Source organism: Ursus arctos, unplaced genomic scaffold (genome assembly GCF_023065955.2).
Source record: "Ursus arctos isolate Adak ecotype North America unplaced genomic scaffold, UrsArc2.0 scaffold_8, whole genome shotgun sequence".
In the NCBI taxonomy this organism is placed as follows: Eukaryota; Metazoa; Chordata; class Mammalia; order Carnivora; family Ursidae; genus Ursus; species Ursus arctos.
Genome location: NW_026623100.1, coordinates 7,389,011 through 7,401,145, shown reverse-complemented (window position 1 = coordinate 7,401,145; position 12,135 = coordinate 7,389,011). Strand labels below are relative to the sequence as shown.

At 41.7% G+C, this 12,135-nt stretch overlaps 1 protein-coding gene across 1 annotated transcript in view; it reads left to right on the top strand.

Annotated features, from left to right (window-relative positions):
* SLC9A4 (solute carrier family 9 member A4) overlaps positions 1–12,135 on the top strand; it is a 65,521-nt gene that overhangs the window by 20,776 nt on the left and 32,610 nt on the right. The window lies entirely within an intron of this gene.

The window sequence follows — 12,135 nt, the reverse complement described above, 5'->3', positions numbered from 1 at the left end:
GGCACTGGGCCAGAGGGCAAAAGATTTATGGAAACTCATCTCAGCAAGCAAGTGCCCCATCTCTTAAATGATATATATATATCACTCCTTGAAACTCATTCAAACTCAAAACTTGACCAGGCCTAGTCACATGGTGGAGCTGAAAATGCAATCCTACCAGGTGCCTAAAAGGAAAAGAAATATGGGCCAAATGGTGCTCATAACTATCACAGCACCATTCCAGAGCCCCACCATGGATGTAACATGGGTCTGTTGCTCAGAATCTGCTGCTTTTTATAGATCTTTCCAGTTTCACTCCAACTAGGGTTGATATAATCTACTCAATTATCTTTTCCCCTACTCCTCAGTGTTTATTATACACTTTTCGGCCCTCATAACACATACTTCTTTGTGGCCTTTTATCATCTCTTAATCGGTCTCATGGTATTTATTCGTCTATACCTTGTCAGGTCTTCCTCTACTTCTCAGAAAATATAGTTGCTGTAGATCATAACTTGGCAGAGGATATCACTGGCAGTCTACGGACAGGCTTCTCAAGAATCTGTCTACTCCTGTTCTTGAATGGGAAGTGTTGGTTGAAAGCCACATAAGGCTACCCCTTCCTTAGATTCAATGTCCTAGAAATTACCCTTACGAGGAGCCATAGAATGGTGGGGAGTATGGCTATGATGTCCAGGAGGGTTCATAGTCACAAAATATCCAGTAATTTATCATTAAGGCCTCAGCCATGATTGTCAGAGGAATCCAGGAGATTTAAAATTGTGGAAACAAATAGCTTTCTCACTCTTAAGGATGGTTAAAAGTCAGTACATTTAATGGACCTACATGGTTATAAGATTTCTTTATTTTATGTGAAGTGGTATAATGTTAGCTCAAAGTGTCCTGTGAAAAGTTGAGAAGTCTGTATTGTAGAGTACCAGTGAACATAATGCAAAGAGGTATGGACAATGATCAAATTACAATAGAATTCTGAAAAGTATTCAAATAATCAAACTGAATGGAGGAAAAGTAAAGAAAAAAAAACAGGAAGAAAAGAGAAAATAAGTAATAAAATAGTAGATTTAAATCTAACCATAACAATGTCAGTGCAAATTGAACAAACCTTTTAGAATCTCTAAAAGAAAGAAAAAGAGTTTTATTCAAGCCCAAGTTAGGACAGCTGCCCGGGAAACATGCTCTTCACAGAGAAGAAAGTGCTTCAGAGAATGAACCATTTTTACAGGCTTATGTACTTTTTTAAATATTGTAAAACCTCAAAAGATTATAGATTAACATATAGTTAGGAATCACAAGTTTTATCATAAAGGAATGCAGGGAGCAAGAACATTGATCTCTCAAGGACAAGATGGTTTTCCTTTAAGCTACTCATTCACAAAGCAGCTGTACAGTGCATGCACGGTGGGCCATAAATCAGGCTTTTGGTTGGAACAAAGTTTATTTACAGTTGTGCTAAGAAAAAAATCTAAAATAGCTTCCCTTGTATATCAGGCCTTTAGAGAGTTTTTCCTCTCATCATGATAATTACATTAAATGTTAATGGACCAAGGCTCTAGTTGAAAACTGAGATTACCAGAACTGATTATAAAACGAGATTCAAATATATTGTTTATAAGAAACACCCTGTAGTTAAAAAGATGAAAATAAATTGAAAATAGGTGAATGCAAAAAGACACACCAGACAAATGGTAAGCATAAGAATGCTGGTGTGGCTATATTAATATCATTTAAAATAGAAATGGCAAGGACTCATTGTTTTCCAACTCACATTGTGAGGCCAACTTTACCCTAACACCAAAACCAGGTGGACATAATGCAAAGAAAAAAAACTACAGACCAATATCCAGCAGGAATATAAACCAAAAATACTTAAGTAAAATATTAGCAAATCAAGCTCGGCAATATGTAATAAGAACAATAAATCATGACCACAGAATGTACATACCAGAAATGCAAGTTTAACGCTGGGAAAAAATCTATCAATGTAATTCGCACTATAAATAGAATTAATGGTTGTATCACTAGATGCAGAAAATCATTCGACAAAATTCAGTGCCCATTTATGATAAGAAACTCCTAGCAAGGTAGGAAGTGTAAATAACTTCTTCAGCCTGACAAAGAATATTTATGAATAACCAGAGCTAACATCATACTTAAGGGTATCACTCTCAACACTTCTATTTATTAGGCAAGAAATAAGAAAGCATTAAGACAAAATCACTAAGGAAGTTCTGTGTTTGTCTCTATTTATGGAAGACATGCTGCTTTTGTAGAAAATCTTGCAGACAAAAGAGCTACTAGAATTAAAAAGTAAATTTGGCAAGGTCACAGGACATATAGCTAATGTACAAAAATCAACAGCACTTTAATATAGTAGTGGCAAATTACTTTAAATACTAGTAGCAAAAGAAAATTTTAAAATTCCATTTATAAGTACTGTCAAAATGGAAATTCTTAGAAGTTCAACATAGATGTGCAAGGACTTTTCACTGAATATTATAGATAATTGCTGACATGAATTAGAAGACCTAAATAATATCATATTTGTTAATGGAAGATTCCATATTACTGGGGAAGACAGCTTTCTTTTAATTGATCTGTAGATTCAGTAAAATCCCAACCAAATCCCAGAATTTTTTTCATAGAAATGGATGAGCTGATCTTAAAATCTGATTGGAAGTTTAAATGACATTAAATGCTTAAAGCAATTTTTCAAAAAAAGTACAAAGATAGAAGACTTATTTGAAGACGTACTATAATGCCACAATAATAATAAAGCAATAACATCACAATATTGATCAAACAATAGAAATGACATCATGAAGGAAAAATAGAAAGTCTAGAAATAGGCTTGCACATATATAGCAATTGATTTTTAACAAAGGAACCAATGAAAAGGAAGACATTGCAGTGAAATAACTATGGGCATCCATGTGGAAAAATATGAGAATTACCCCGTACCTCACACCAAATGCAAAAATTAGCACAAACTGTGTCATAGAATAAACACAAAAGCTGAAGTTACAAGTCCCCTGGAAGAAAAAAAAATTTTCATGACCTTGGACTGCGCAAAGGCAAAACACCCACAAAAAAACAGAAGGCAAAACATAATAAGTTGGATTTTACCAAAAGAAAAAATTTTGCTCTTTGAAATACACAAGTTAACAAAAAAGTAAGCCACAGAATGGGAGAAAATATTTGTCATGCATATTATCTCAGAAAAGACTTACATCCAGAATAAAGAATTTTATAACTCAAGAATATAAATAACTCAAAAATGAGTAAAAGATTTGAAAAGATATATTATAAAACATGATATTCAAGTGGTCAATAAACACATGAAAATTTGTTCAACATCTTTTATAATCAGGAAAATGAAAATTAAAATCACAATGAAATACCACTACACACCCATTAGAGTGGTTAGAATTAAAAAAACTGATAGTATCAAGTGTCAACAAGGATACAGAACTGGAAATCTCATACATTTCTGGTAGAAATGGAAAATGATTCAGTGACTTTGGAAAACAATTTGGCAGTAGCTGTACACTGAATATTCATGTCCCTCCCAAATTCATATGTTGAAAGCTAATCCCCAATTGGATAGTATTAGGAGATGGGGCCTTTGGAAAATGATAAGGTCATGAGATTGGAGTCCTCATGAATGGGGTTCGTGCCCTTACAAAAGAGACCCCAGAGAGCTAACTTGCCCTTTCAGGCATATGAGGACGCAGTGAGGAAAGAGCTGTGTAAGTACCAGGAAATGGGCTCTTGCTGGACACCAGGGCCTTGATCTTGGACTCAACAACTTCTAGAACTGTGAGAAATAAATTTCAGTTGTTTATAAGCCACCCAGTCTATGATATTCTCCTATAGCAGCCCATGGGGACTAGACAGCAATTTCTTAACGTTGTAACTTGTTTGTACCACACTATCTAGTCATTCCTCTCTGAGGTATATATCCAAGAGAGATGAAAACAGAGGCCTCCACAAAAGACTTGTATATAAATGTTCACAGCAGCAATATCCCGATAGTAGAAACTGGGTGGTGGGGGAAACAGAAAACAAATGTCCTTCAACAGGTGAATGGATGAACAAAATGTCTTATAACCATATGGTGGAATACTTCTCAGTATTAAAAAGGAATGAGCCATTGATACCTGTACAACATGGATAACTCCCCAAAACATTATGCTGAGTTAAAGAAGCCAGACCCACAAGAGTCCATACTTTATTATTCAATTTATATCAAATACCAATTAATTTAGGGATGCCTGGGTGGCTTAGTCGGTTAAATGTCCGACTGTTGATTTCATCTCGGGTCATGATCTCAGAGACATGAGATGGAGCCCTTTCAAGTTCTGCACTGGGCTTGGAGATTCTCTTTCTCCCTCTCTCTCTGCCCCTCCTGCCCCCTCCCCCCCCCATAAACAAAAATTAATCAACAGTGGCAATAACAGATCAGTGGTTTCCTGGGGTCAGGATTAGAGGGAGGGGAGGATTTTAAAAGAGTAATAAAGAACCTTTCTAGGTTCACGGAATTGTCTGGCTCTTGACTGTGGTGGTGATTTTATAGGTATATACAATAGTCAGAATTCATTCGTATCATATGCAAATTACTCCTCAATAAATTTGACAAAGAAAAAAAAAATACCAGCACATTTGAAATCAACACTCCACCTCTGTTAAAGCCTTGGTGGGTGGGCTGGCGTCTTTAGCCATTATTTTGTGTATTGAAAGTGTTTTGCAAACTTTTGCAGTGGTTTCTGTTAAGGGGTTGCCGTTATTATGATCTTGGGAGGTTTCATGAACTTCTTAAAGGTCACATAACGGGACCATTTCCTGAGCCCCCTTCTCTGACCTGTTCTGTTTTACACCATTTGTGACACATCAAATGTGTGGCCGTGTTTCCCTATACCAGCCAGTTCTCCAACTCTCCAGACACCAGTGTGGTGTTCTACAGTTTAATTCAATTCTGACACCAATTCCGAATTAACACAGGCCCCACAGATGAAGGGCTCAGTCCCATAAAACTGCCCCTACTTCAGACATCCATTGCAAGTCTGGGCCCCCCATACTGACTGGCTGTAAAATTGAGGGTTCCCACAACCCTCTCCTTAGGTTTGATAATTTGCTAGAATAGCTCATAGAACTCAGGAAACCACTTGCCTTCGGTTACCAGTCAATGATAACGGATGCAACCCAGAAAGAGCCAAATGAAAGATAGGCTTAGGGCAAGGTGCGGGAGGAGGGGTGCGGAGCTTCTGTGTCCTCTCCAGGCATGCCACCCTCCTGGCACTAACGTGGATGCTTTCTGACCCTGGTAGGGTTTTTCTGGAGGTTCCATTACATACGCTTGATTGATTAAATCACCGGCCACTGGTTGTTGAACTCAATCTCTAGCCCCTCTCCTCCCCCTGCAGGTCCTGGGGTGGGGATGAAACTTACAACCCTTTCATTACTTGGTGGGTTCTTCTGGCAACCAGCCCACCTCCAGAAGCTCTCTGCACTCAGGCAAGAGTTACCTCATTAGCAGAAACTCAGCTGGGGTTGAAAATGGTCCATTATGAATAACAAAGAATGCTCCTCTCAGGAAAGGCAAGGTTTTTAGGAGCTCTGTGCAAGGTACTGGGGACAAAGACAATAAATACATCTTTCTTGTTATATCACAATATTGCACCTCCGCCCTGAGCGAAAAGGGTCAATCTAATTTTGTTTCCATGAATGCCACGGACATGTTGGAGATTTAGCATTGGCTGAGATTTCCCCTCCAATATGTGAAAAAAAAAACCCACATGATTGTGATTGAAATAAATCCAAAGAAAATCTTTTACAACTCTAATGATATCCAGAGCCATGTAATTTGAAAGATAAGAATTGTTTTTCATGTAGTCATATGGACTGTGTCTTTAAATGTAGTCTTCTTAAATTATATGTAGTACTCCAGCTCCTCAAACTAGCATGGCCTCTTGCGGGGGGTGCGTACTGGTGTCCAGGGACAGGCTGGCTCAGCTGCTTTTCCCAGGCCCTGGGAACAGACCGGGCAGCTCCTTATACCCTGGAGAGCTTTGCAGAGGAGTTTTCGTTTGTGGCAACAACATGCAAATCTTTGAGTCTCAATCATATTCCCTGTGTTTCCTCTGGATTTGAGAGTCAAATAAACTCCCAGGTCCCACTAACGCTCATTCAAACATGCCTTCTTGGGGCCTTGGGGAATGTCTGGGTCCTCTTCTTGGCTTCCCTCTTGGAATATGAGCACATCTGCAAAGGGGTAACATGCAAGGCTTCTGGGATCTGTATGTAGGTTGCTCCAAGTTCAGGCAGAAGGTGAAACGGGACTAAATAAACTCACCGAGTTGGGGTACTACCACGAAGCTTCTTTTGCGTTCATTTTGAAACATTATGTCACCATTTACTTTCAAACACTCAGCCAAGATTTTTCTCAGAACCTGGCTTCACTTTGCTTAAACAAAAGAGACCAATATTTTAACAGTTTTGTAAAATATGCTTGGTGCACAGATGAACAGATCGATAGATATTGGCCAGGTCAGGCATGTGCCAGACGTTCAAAGGGCATTTAGATGCACAAAAGATGGATAGGGGAAACTCCTGTGAGAGAAGATGGGGAGGGAGCGCGAAGAAACGGGGCGCCTCAGACCGCCGTGCAGAGTGATCCCAGGTGAGGGAGCGGGGGCCGAAGGGAAACTGGATGGGACTGTCTGACCGCGTTTCTGAGAGAGTTGATCAAGCCCAGCGGGAGTCTTCAGGCTAAGAACACCCATCAGAGGAGTCCTGCACTGTCCAAGATTGGGCCTGACTTAGGGACCTGCCACACCAGGTCCCTGGCTGAGGACAGCGATGGGAATCAAGGTGAAGCAGCCAGCTGCTCAGTTTCATTCCCTGTAGTTGGAGACCTGAGGGGTCCTGACTGCCACAGGTGGAGAGGTAGATGAGAGATGCCAGGCAGACAGATAGATGACAGATGGATGATGGATGGATGGAGAGATAGATGATAGACAGACAGACGAGCAGGATTAGGAAGGATATACATATGTGCATGTATTTACATACTATTTACATATGTATTTATAAATATATATACATATATAGCATCTATATGTAATATTTAGAGGGGCTTTCTCTGGGAGGGACTGGGAGACAATCGTGGGGATTTTCCTTTGTGCTTTTATATTTTCTAAAATTTCTGTACATCAGTATGTGTATTCTTAAGCAAATCTGGTGTGAAATTTCAGCAAGTCTCTCCCTCTCTCTTTTTAAACAATCCCTTTCCTAATTGCACAATTGTACAGTGCTCATGATGGAAGAGTATGTGTATCCTGGCTTGAGCTAATTTGCATGAAGCTTTTAGCTGCTGCTTCTTTTTTTTAAAGATTTATTTTTTTTAAGCGAAAGAGAGAGAGAGCACAAGCAGGGTGGGGGGTGTTATAGGGAGAGGGAGAAGCAGATGCCCCAAGGAGTGGGGAGCTTGACATAGGGCCCAATCCCTGGACCCTGAGACCATGACCTGAGTTGAAATCAAGAGTTGGCTGCTTAACCAACTGAGCCACCCAGGCGCCCCTTTTTGCTTCTTATTTACCTTCCCCGGCTTCTTCTCCTTCTCCCAGAAGATGTACTAGAAATATCTCTTTAGGGGAGGAAGCAAGCCTGTTTATAATATTCTGTCCATATCCCCTTATCTAACCAAGCTTGTTGGTTACTGGCTACTAATCACATTAAAAAGCAGGAACTAATCCAGACACTGAAAACATGTGTCCTAGGCTCTCTGAAGAAATAAAATGGATCCATTTGGAGGAAAGCCACAGATTAGGACTTTATGAAATTCAAAATTAAGTTGTGGCCTGAGTAATGTACAACAAAAATCTGCTAGTCTATAATACAAGTTAATTCCATTGTAAGATCATTTTGGTTATAGAAGCTGTACAGAATTGAATAGTGCCCCCCCCCCCAAATCATGTCCACCCAGAACCTCAGGATGTGATCTTATTTGGAAATAGTTCTTTGCAGATACAATTAATGTTTGGAAGAGCTCACACTGGATCGAGGTCGATCCTAGTCCAATGACTAGCATCCTTGTAAGAAGGCAATGTGAAGACACAGAGGAGGGGACACACAGGGACGGCCATATGTGGGCAATGGCAGAGACAGCAGTGGTATGTCCACAAGTCAATGAACAACGAGGTTTGCCAACAACTACCAGAATCCAAGAGGCAGCAAAGAGCAGTCCTCTCCTGGAGCCTTCAAAAGAGTGTGGCCCTCTCAGCACCTTGATTACTACTTCTAGCCTCCAGGACATTGAGAGAGAATAAATTTCTGTTGATTTAAGCTGTCCAAGTTTGGGATATTTTGTTACAGCAGATGTAGGAGATTCATACAGAGGGCAATGTGACAAAGCTGCTCGGGAGGGGAGGCTCATTGGACCTGTGAGCAGAGGGGCTACTGGACGGCCTCCTCATGTCTCCTCTCTCCATTCAACAAAGTTTGTTAGTGATATAAGCATCCTACATGAGGAGTGGTGATAACCGAGCTACTTTGAGGACTGACCTTTCTGCCGACTCATATTTCAAAGCCAAAAGCCATTCTGTACTGGATAAGATTTTTTTTTTCTTGAAATTCTCTTGACTAAAGGTATTATCATTCCCAAGGCTAGAGCATGGAGAGACTGACGTTTCCATTTAAAGGTAAGTGCTCACAGCTGTGAGGGCCATGCAGGAACAGGAAACCACACAACACATTGTCATTTCCGTAACATCATGGCAATATAAGAGTCAAAAAAAGGTCCAAAAGGACCTTTAAGGGAAAATTAAATGGAACAAAATTGGCGGCTGTAAAATGGCATATACTGTGAATGCATGAGAATTCCTTGTACACAGAGGTAACATCATCTTTTAAGACCCATTATTAGGGAAACCCAAAACAACAAATGACTTTCAGCTTTTCACTAACAAATTCCCAGGAAAACAGAAACATTTGTGGGTTTTTTTCCCATTTATTGTTATCTTTTGAGTTGATTTTTTGTTTAACTTTCCTTCTTCATAAGTTAGTATATGAAGACTAATTTGTGAAAGTCACCACTCTCGCAATATCTTGTAGCAAAACCCTAATATATTGCTTCTGAGAAAGAGAGAGAGAGAGCACGTGTATACAGTGGGAGGGAGGGGAAAGGGGGGGAGAGAGAGAGAGAGAGAGAGAGAATCTTAAGCAGGCTCCACACCCAGCGCCGAGCGGGACTAAGAGCCTGACTTGGGGCTGGATCTTTAGACCCTGAGATCATGACCTGAGCCCAAATCAAGAGTTGGATGCTTAACTGACAGAGCCAGGTGCCCCTGAACAGAACTACTGGCTGCTTTGTGTACGCACTATCCCCTTGGCTGTAAACTCCAATCTGCCATTCCTTCCCCAGCCCTTTTCCCCATCCTGGCCCCTCCAGATCTTCTCGGTGCAGGGCCTCTTCTGACCCCCCCCCCATGACATCACCTTTATGATAAAAGTATGTTGTTTTCTGACAGAGATGGTCAATGAAGAAGCCTAGGCTGGCTTCTTGTTACATTCACAATCATAAACCATCGAGGTACATTTAAAACAAAGCCCCACTTCATCTCATTTGCATTTTTTTCCTAAGGAGTGCCTCACATTTGTTTGAGTGAGGTTTTCTCCAGTAGCAGAAACAGAACAAGCAGCTGGTCTATGGCAATGAGTATCTCTGTTCATGGATGCCCTAGAGTCACCAGGCAAACTGTTAACACACTTTGCTATCCATTTCTTTGTGGAGATCAAAAATCTCATCCAGGGACTCTGGGTGGCTCAGTTGGTTAAGCATCTGCCTTTGGCTCAGGTCGTGATCCCAGGGTCCTGGGATCCAGTCCCACATTGGCTCCTTGCTCATCAGGGAGCCTGCTTCTTCCTCTGCCTGCCACTCCCCCTGCTTGTGCTCTTTTTCTCACACTCTCATTCTCTGACAAATAAATAAAGAAAATCTGAAAAAAAAAAGTACATTTTTCAAAAAAAAATCTTTTTTTTTGGCTAAAAAAAAAATCTTATCCAGCTTTACACAAGGGTATATGTCAATTATATCTCAATAAAGCTGGAAGGAGAAAGAAAAAAAATTAGGTGATATGGGATTTGCAACAGGTTTTAAATTTCAGTTGGTATATCTGAAAACATTTTCAGCAGAATTTTTTAAAAGTTTGTGGCGCGTAGACAGAATTCTTCTTGAGCCCAGCAGTTAACATGTAATTTCTCCTACTTTTATATTTAAGTCTAGTTCTGGAGATGAGAGGTAGGGGCTGGGGCGGAAGCCAGTGACACCTGGGGCAGGATGGGTCCTTAAGCCCATATCATGTCCTTCCCTGGGAGTCTATAAAATGCACCTTTGTACTACATCTCTGAAGAATGAGTTGGTGTTCTTTTTTCCCAAGATTTTAAATATTCCATTCTTTCAAGTTTTCCATATTTAGCTGGTTACTGTTATAACTATGGGCAATCCACAGAACAGCACACAACTTGCTTATACTGCAACCAACACTTAAATACTGTACTCTGGGTGCTGGCCCCCCTTCCACGGCCCTCCCACACCAAGCAGGGTGCACCTAACCTGGCCACGTGTAGAGAACTCCTTTATTACAATGATACCTCTGAACTTCTATGTCAGGGCACCCTGAAGAACACAGGTGACACTGTCTCTGTAGGGAAAGACAAATTGGGATGGAGAAGTCAGAGCCACACAAGAGGCTCAGGCCTGGGCAAGTCTTGCAGGTCGCAGAGTGGGAGATCATTCCAGAAGTAAGGCAAGAGCAGAGTGTGAGCCGGGGAAATGAATGGGATAGAGACCTAACCCTTCCGGAGGGTCCATCCACGCCTGGGGTTCCACACGCAGCAGGTAATCATTGACCTTATTTCCTTGAGTTTTAGCTTCTGCTCCTGCTCTGATTTTTCTCCCCCATTTTTCCTAGTATAGCCAAACAAAGGCCAACAGGTATATGCTGTGGTTTATCAGGACTCTTCGGGGCCTGATATCCTCAAAGGTCTTCAATTTCTGCAGAGATCGTACTTTACCTGTTTTGTGTGTCTCATTAACTGTGTGGCAGCTGCCACGTTTGAGAAGTTCAGTCTAAATTCTGGGCTGCCGAGCACATGAAGTAGTGATCCCTAGATCGCTGTAATTTTTTTTTTTAAGATTTTCTTTATTTATTTGAGGAGGGGAGAGAGCACCAGTGGGGGAAGGAGCAGAGGGAGAGGGACAAGCAAACTCCCATGCTGAGTGAGGCTCAGCCCAGGACCCTGAGATCATGACTTGAGCCAAAATCAAGAGTCTGAGGCTTAACTGACTGAGCCATGCAGGTGTCCCCACTGTAATTTCTTATACATGTTGAAATGAGTAGAGAAATAGCAGGAAAATTGGGAGTGTGTGTCGCCTGGGCTTGAGTGGTTTGGAGGATTCAATGAGATGACATATATGCAAACTGTAGCAGGTGGGGTCCAATTGAGGAGAGAAACCACACAGTAGGTTAAACAAATTTTAATATCAAAATGATGAACTATAACAAGGACTAGCTGAAAGACATGAGAACTCTTCCTGGTACCCCAAGGCTGAGGGATGCCCCCCCCAAAGGACAAACTTGAAAGGGGTTCAGATCTCCCTGGAGGTGTGGATGGACCACTGGGCAGCGGAGAAGCTGTGTGGTTTAGCCGAGAAGCTGGTCTGGAGCTGCTGGGCAAACAACAGGCCACCCTCAGGAAGGCAGGTGGGGAGAAGGCATCAGTAGTTGGTGGCACCCGGTGTGCAGTGGGAGCCTGGGCTCAAGAGAGGGCACAGGGCCTTCCGAGGAGCAGGCTGCCTGGACAGGGAAGAGGAGAGGGTTTACACACGGTGGGCTGTTCAGGGAGACCCCTGATGACAGGCACGCTGCATGAGGGTATGCCAGGGCTTCTTTATTCCACGTCACGCGGTCCACGCACAAGTTACCTGCTGCTGAAGCTATAAGGTTACAGACCGACCGCTTCCAGGACCTGCACCGCTGTCCTAGAACCTACCGGAAGTCCTCCCAATCACCTGACTGAATCTTCCCCTCCCACCGGAAGTTGCTGTAAAGCTCCTTCCTCCTGCAATGTCCGTTCAGC